The sequence below is a fragment of the Rhipicephalus microplus genome, chromosome 2 (genome assembly GCF_043290135.1).
Source record: "Rhipicephalus microplus isolate Deutch F79 chromosome 2, USDA_Rmic, whole genome shotgun sequence".
Taxonomy (NCBI): Eukaryota; Metazoa; Arthropoda; class Arachnida; order Ixodida; family Ixodidae; genus Rhipicephalus; species Rhipicephalus microplus.
Genome location: NC_134701.1, coordinates 180,280,851 through 180,288,312, shown reverse-complemented (window position 1 = coordinate 180,288,312; position 7,462 = coordinate 180,280,851). Strand labels below are relative to the sequence as shown.

Genomic DNA, 7,462 nt, shown 5'->3' with positions numbered 1-7,462 from the left:
TTTCTATCTTCTAGTAACCTTGGGAAAACGCATTCTAACTATTTTTTCTATTTTTGACAAAGTTTCACGGGACGTTTTTGCATTTGGCTTCATTCGAAGGAATGACGATATATCAGCAATAGGGCGAACACAAGCACTGCTGCAGTGGACGAGCGGTTACAGCGCTCAACTACAATCTAGGAGGTACTTGGTTCGATTCGCAGAATCACTGAGCACTTTTTTTTTTCAAGAGGTTGCCCGGCCTGACATTATGCGTGGTGGCAGGTACTAACTTTTGGAGAAGTAGGCTTTCGCACTTGCTTCTTTCAATCCCCTTTTGACCCAAAAGCGCTGTACTGTGTTCCTTCAAAAATTAAACAATTCAGGGTTCATAATTTTCTCCTCCATCCTCTCTTATCGCAAAAGTGTCCAGTGCTGAAATACCAATATCATACCTGGTATATTACTTTTCACGTGTTTGGATATTCGACCAGCAATCAGTCTTCACGGTGTTTTGAAGAAAATCTACACATGCAGTGAGCTAACTGCTTGCAGCCAAGTTGACTGCCTTTGTAGGGACACGCTTTCGTGCTAATTTGGTGGGCATCATCACATGCAGCAAGACCAAAGAGCACGGACAGTTAGAGCTGACGCAAACAGAGTGATTAGTTTGTGTCTTCTCTCCCGCTATTTGCCATGCAGCGCGCTTCAGTGTAATGTCGCTGTCAATGCTTAAAATGAACTATAGCAGTTATCGAGTTCTGCTGAGAGGGTTCCCTATTGTCCAGAATGAAACAGAACAATGGCAATTTGATTTGTGTGATAAAGAGACACCCTGCTTTTGGTTACTAGAATAAATTTCTAAACTGAAGTTTATTTTTTATTAACAGCAGTTCCAGTGCAGATGAAAGGTGCATGGACAAAATTCGTGTATTCAGCTTGACTAGGTTTGTGACCTTAATTGTAATTGCGAACCGGTATCACAGTATGCATAAATATCACACACATATACAACCACGGGTGATAGCTTGCTTATTCTGATTAAAATTGAAAGGTTGAAATCGACATATTCAACCAACGAAATGTGTACGAGATATGCCATGTAGAGTAGCTATGCTCGAAACTAATCTTCGCAGGTTCGTTCCATTTTACCCAATTTCTTGCCCATGACTGTAGGTTGGTAAATGAAACTTCTTCGAACACACATATTCTGTGTAAGGTTACATTTATTTTTATGCAGTACAAAACAAATTGAAATGTATAATGGCTCAAAAGAGAAATAACTAGAAACAAATTCAGCCAAATCATTACCAAACTTACTCACCAATGATAAACGGATTCTCATTTAAAAGATACATACATACATACATACATACATACATACATACATACATACATACATACATACATACATACATACATACATACATACATACATACATACATACATACATACATACATACATACATACATACATACATGCATGCATGCATGCATGCATACATACATACATACATACATACATACATACATACATACATACATACATACATACATACATACATACATACATATACATATGTACACCCATACATACATACATACACACACTCAGGTGTAAATATTAAAATGAATGGCTATAAAACAACAATTCTAATACACTCATTTTGAATATACTACAGAAAGTAACTTACGAGAGAAATCCGCCGGCACTGTTATGTCTGAACACGGTGTTTCTCGAACCATCTCGCAAAAGCTTGATGCATAGTTTTCCGCTGCTGCCCAGTGACAAGCAGTTTTTTTTAAAAACACAAGAATAAAGCCCTTGACAATATCTTGCTCAAGAAAAGGGCTGTGCATCAATATTTTGTACATGTCTGTAATATCACTCTCTTTATTTACAAAGCTTGGCTCATTCACAACCCACTAACAAAGCATGTTAGGACACTTTGGCTGAAAGTTGGCACAGCGCGAGTAAATTCTAGACAATACATGAATAATACAATTATAAGCTACTAAGCTCCTTGGTGCAAACAGTGTTTATATTGACAGCTATAAGTGCCATTTCGTTTCCCCAAAACACTTCTCAAAAGTAGAATCAACTTTATTTAGCTAAAAGTTTCTATTCTGGCGCGTCGTGGTGGCTCAACAGTGGAAGTGACTCTTTCGGCCAAGAAAACAAAGACAAATTATTTTTCCAGTTCGTGAATTCACCCCATAATAACATTGAGGCAGCTGGTAGGAGTGCTTTTGGAGAGAGGAAACCACCACATTCCCACCAGTTGTGGCTTTGGGTAGCTACTTCACTTGGACAAAAATGATGAAAGACACTCCTCAAGAAGACTTCAAAGTTTGCACATCAACACAGTTCCCATACAGCTGTCTATTAGTCTGCTTGAAAAATAGTGAGTTTACTGGTGGGCAAAGACTGTACACTATGTGAGGTGATGCTCCAGTGCACTGCATGTATGTCTTGCTGCTGGCCTCAACTGCGATGTTGCTCAGCACATATGTGTAAAATAACAACTAATACTATGCCACTGCAAAGTAATTATGTGTAATTTGCATGAAACAGGGACCACAATAAAAGAACATAACAACATTTGCCTTCACAAAGTTCAATGAATGTAAATAAACTTCCACAGAGTTTTCACAGTTCATCTGAGGATAGTAATATTGGTTGTAAACACCTTCTTACTTCCACTAACAAACCATTTTAAGATGCCAGATTCAATATTAGAGTATACCAGCACTTTTGTAGGGCTAAACAATTGCACAGGCACCTAGAAAAACACAATTGAATGCATGCTATAGCTACATATAAAAATAAATACTTTTATTTCTAGTCTGAGTAGAGCTGCATAGATGATAAGTCACTTGCATTACATTATGAACAAACCTATCTGAGCAAAGTATACATTTAAAAAGTTACACTTACACAGTAGATAAGTAGACTGTTGAAGGACGAATAGGCAGTGGGATGATACCCAAGCACTAAAATCTACTGTTAAGATATAATAGGAGTAGTGATGATCCTCTTCCTTCCAAATAAAATAATTCACATAGATTCACTTCCCAGAGCTTATACACTCATGGCATCACTGGTGCTATACAAATGAGTGTACACTGAAGGATTACATCGACTAAGTACATGATTACTGCATCCATGGCTTTACTTCTTGTACTACAAAGAATGCAAACACAGTTACCATCGGCGACCATAGATGCTGTGATTCCTGGCATGTAAATGTAGAGGCACGCAGGCACTTAACACACATGTTAAAAACTTCAGCTCAAAAATATTTGCCCACTAGCACTACAGCAGCCTTTAAATTGGTGTCATAGTTTGGTATCTTCCATGCAAAATTTAAATAATTTCGAATGCAAGCAAATGAACTGCTGAATAATGCACTGCTAAGAAGTTAAGCAGCAGCTGCTCCTGACATCACAATGTGCTCCTTCTGCTGTTGTAAACTTTGAGCAGGAGAACAGTCACTGGCAGTCCCTTTATACTTGTTGGTCTTCTGTGCTCTGTTCTTGATACACTGTTCATGACCGTGGAGCACCGAACCCCTTGTTACTGCTGGAACTTAGAAAAATACAGATCATTGTTACAACCATGCTACATGCAAGAGTGTATAGTTGTCAATTATGTGCTCATATTTACAGATATTGTATTTTCAGAAGCCAATGACAAGCCTCAACACACACACACACACAAACAGTGAACACTGAAAATATATTTAATATGATACAACAGCAAAGCTACAATGTTATAGATGAAGACATGAAACTTCTGACAGGCATAAAAAGCCAATAGAGTTTCTTCTATTTCGACTTTACACTAGGTGTGAGAAGTAGACCACAAATAAGTTCACTAAGAAACACAAGTTAGACTGCATTACAACACAACAGCCAATGTTCATAATTTTAAGGCTGTCTAACATAACCAGCTCACCATACCGCATATAGGAGCAAATGGGCAGTCTAGAAGACACAAAGAACTTGTGGATTATGAGTGTGCTTGTTGCTGACATCTGTTATTCTAAATGAAGAAAACCTTTCAAAACTGCACTTCATCAGGGGAAATAATCATACGCAACAAACACAACGGGCTCCTACAGGTGCCACCAACACTCACCATTATTGTTGATACCAGTGTCTTGCCGGATGGATATGCTGCGTCCTGCACAGAACACCAAAGGAGCGCTCCATGACTTGGATTGCGTGTGTGCTAGCTTCATCGCTCTGCTGCTGAAATAGGCTAGCCACAGACAAAGAAATGAGAAGCCATGGCTTTGAAACACACTGAACGTCACCTTTAGAGATCAACAATGCATACTTAGGTCAGGTACAATTTGTAGAAAAATATATATCACTATGCAATCGTGGTGAACATGTTCGGCCGAAACACAAGCAACAGCACTGAGAGAGAAAAAGCTACATTAGGTAAAAGATGCAGTTACTAGCCCCATGTCATCTGAGGCTTCTTCAATAGGTCTTTCTCCTTGCAAGTTGTGAACAGCCAGGCAATTTTCACCCACTTGCTATTTCCTTCCAGAGCACTTGATCCACAGAGGGAGTCACAAGCGCGAGAGCTCAATAAGGAATGAAAGTATTTGTGCTCATTTCAAAGCACAAGCTTTTGAGTTTCAGATTATTGGAGTTTCATTCATAAGCTACAGGCTTTCAGCTTTCAACATTCTCAATTATCTTGCAATTTAGTTCTATAAATGTTGAATAAGAAATATGTGTAAGAATATTACAGGTATCCACTGAAAGCAACCATGCTTGGGTTTTCAATTTGTGCACAGTAAGTGGTGTTCACGTAATCGTATGTATTAAAGAAAAACTAGCCTTGCAGCCAGCCGTTAGGTAGTTTTGTGCCCTCGAAGCTCCCAAGCAGATTGCAGTCCTTCCAGATGAGGCTGCCATGCATGCTTCCACGCCACATCCGCTGAATGATAACAGTCCCAGCAGTGACATAGGCTTGCACAGTTAGGGAGAACGTGTCCTTCCTATTTTTGTACAGGTGCTCCAAGTAACGATGAGGATTGATGTGCCAGAATGGGCAACTGATGCATCACAGGACCTTAACAAACCAATCTCTGCGATCTGTGAAGAGCCAAAAACGAGATATTTAATTAAAAACAATCATTAAAAGCACTCACTTCTAATACTTATTTGAGGAAGCTATCACTTCGTTAAAGTGACCAAAATCTGCTATATTCACTTTGAAATAAACTGAAGCCTCATGTAAAATTTACGTACCGCAATATATATGTCCTACTGAAGTATAGTACTATTACAGTGGTAATCGTCTATAGAACTAATTTTCCAAAAAAACATAAATTTTTTAAGTGCAACGTGGCTCCTGAAAAATAAATTCACATTAACTTTCCAACTATCAAACGTGGTCAATCTACAGGCCTAACCTCATAATCAAACAAGAGCTCACTTGTATCAAATCACAAAAAACTTTTTATGTATTTGCTCCACAATATATGTATGTATATAACAGTAGTAGTAAATTTTTCATGCTTCAACTTACCATAGAGAAACATTACATCTGATGGGCTTAAAAACTTGCACACGTTATAGAACTGCGTGAATTATAGTACCGGTGAAATTTAGTTCTGCAAGGTGAACTCACCGATGGTAGCATTTAGTAGCCGTCGGTGTCATAAGGAACCAAGTACGGCCAACAGGCAAAAGGCATCTGCAGACTGGAAGCTGCCGATGACAGCAATGAAGGGCTGGCCAGGCGTGCACGTCCATTGATAAAGTGTAAGAACTGGCCATGACCGGCTGTTGTCAAGGCTCTAGTGCCGTGCGAAACGATGGCCAGACGAACTCGGAAACCTGTAGTTAGGCGATATTGGCCTACAACTTCATCCAAAGCAAGGCACTGGTGAAATCTTTGCTTTTTTTGGGGGGGGGGGGGGCTGGAGGGAAGCTTGACGTTCACGGGCTCTCGCTGCCACATAGAACTCTCAATTTGTTACCGATGAACAGTCTAGGCACGCTTCCAAAGTAACACGATCCACAACACAATGTAGCATCTCGCAGTTTTGGTTGATCACATCACAGCGCTAGGACTATGGTTATCACAAAAAGGAGAAGTGACGACTTAACAAACAAAAGCGCCAAGCTGCCCCACCACGACTTCGCAGGGTAAAACAGTTATCAACGCTGTCTTTCAATTTTCGGTCACACGAGCACAGCTTGTTCACAAGTCTTGGAACGTCAACACAGCACCACTGTTCACAACGAACATCGTTTCACTCCCGAACAGTACATTGCTCTCAAGTAAATAGAAGCGTACGGGCTAACTAGTGGCGAAGCAAGAACCGAGCGCGTAGTTCATACGTTTCCGTACGTACTTGGGGTCACTCAAGTAACGTGTCAAAACGCTGTCAATCCGAAATGTCGCACAGCACCAAACTGAGAGACTGGAAAGTCAAGCGAACGAACTGTTACCGGCACACAAACACACATTGCAGGGTTCTCGAGTGCTAGTTGCCGTCAATACATCGACGCCGATCCCCGCTTGATAACCACACCGACGCACAGGCTTCGCTGTGCTTCACAGTACACCATTGCACTGCCACAGCTTTCCGCACTGCTTACACGCACCGAAAGAGCTGCTGTAATCACAACACATCCGGTCAAACGCTGAAGTAACTCGTACGAGAAGCGTTTGCTGAAAGTCGCACCGACCGATATGCTGTTTACGACGCCATGTTGTTTTCGACAACTGCGCAGCACATAAGATGATAAGAGAGCTCTTAGAAAGTACTTGCACTATTTTCACGGCGTGACAAAATTTTCTCTTATGTGCGAGGGGGGTGATATGACGAACAGGACAGGCGTGCCAGATGAAAAAGGTGTTTTGGGAACGTCACGGAGTGAGCTGGTGTAGAGGGTATTGCTTCACAACCAATCACAAGCTGTGCCTGTCGGCCAAGCCGTCGTCTGCTCGCGTTTGTCGTCTGCTTCGATCAGAGCATGCGACAGGGGATTCGCCTTCGCAACGCTATTATTCTCAGGTCAAGTGGTCGCTACGTCGCACAAAATACATGTCAGTGGCTCGCTCTACCTTTGAATGATGTTCGTGCGCCAAGTTAAATGGCTGGTAATTGACGCAGGGATGAATTCAGCCAAGGTTTGCTCCAGAATCGTGAGGGTTTGCATATTTTCGGTGTCATACAAAGTTACTGGGGTCATTTTATTCCGATTGCTTGTCATAATATCACGGTCCATATCGGTGTCTGAACAGTGAAGGTGAAGATGCATGATTTGTTTGTAGTTCCATGCGTAATCACGCGCACCCTAATACGCTTTGGTTTACAAAGTACGCTTTGTTCCAGATCGTCCCAAAGTGTATCGACAACTGTATTTCAGAGATCGCAACTATTGGACAGTTAGAGCCATTGAAAGTACACTAGAGCACAAACTTTAGGAACCACTCACTAAAAACTT

At 40.9% G+C, this 7,462-nt stretch overlaps 1 long non-coding RNA gene across 2 annotated transcripts; it reads right to left on the bottom strand.

Annotated features, from left to right (window-relative positions):
* Positions 1 to 1,187: 1,187 nt before the first annotated feature.
* Positions 1,188 to 6,851, bottom strand: LOC142796452 (uncharacterized). 2 transcript variants are annotated; one of them, XR_012893851.1, is made up of 3 exons: positions 5,634 to 6,851; positions 4,122 to 5,095; positions 1,188 to 3,569 (listed from the first exon to the last, which is right to left on the bottom strand). It is a non-coding gene; the product is annotated as an uncharacterized LOC142796452 (long non-coding RNA). The 2 variants fall into 2 exon arrangements; XR_012893850.1 differs by lacking the exon at positions 5,634 to 6,851 and having other exon boundaries at positions 4,122 to 5,627.
* Positions 6,852 to 7,462: the final 611 nt, after the last annotated feature.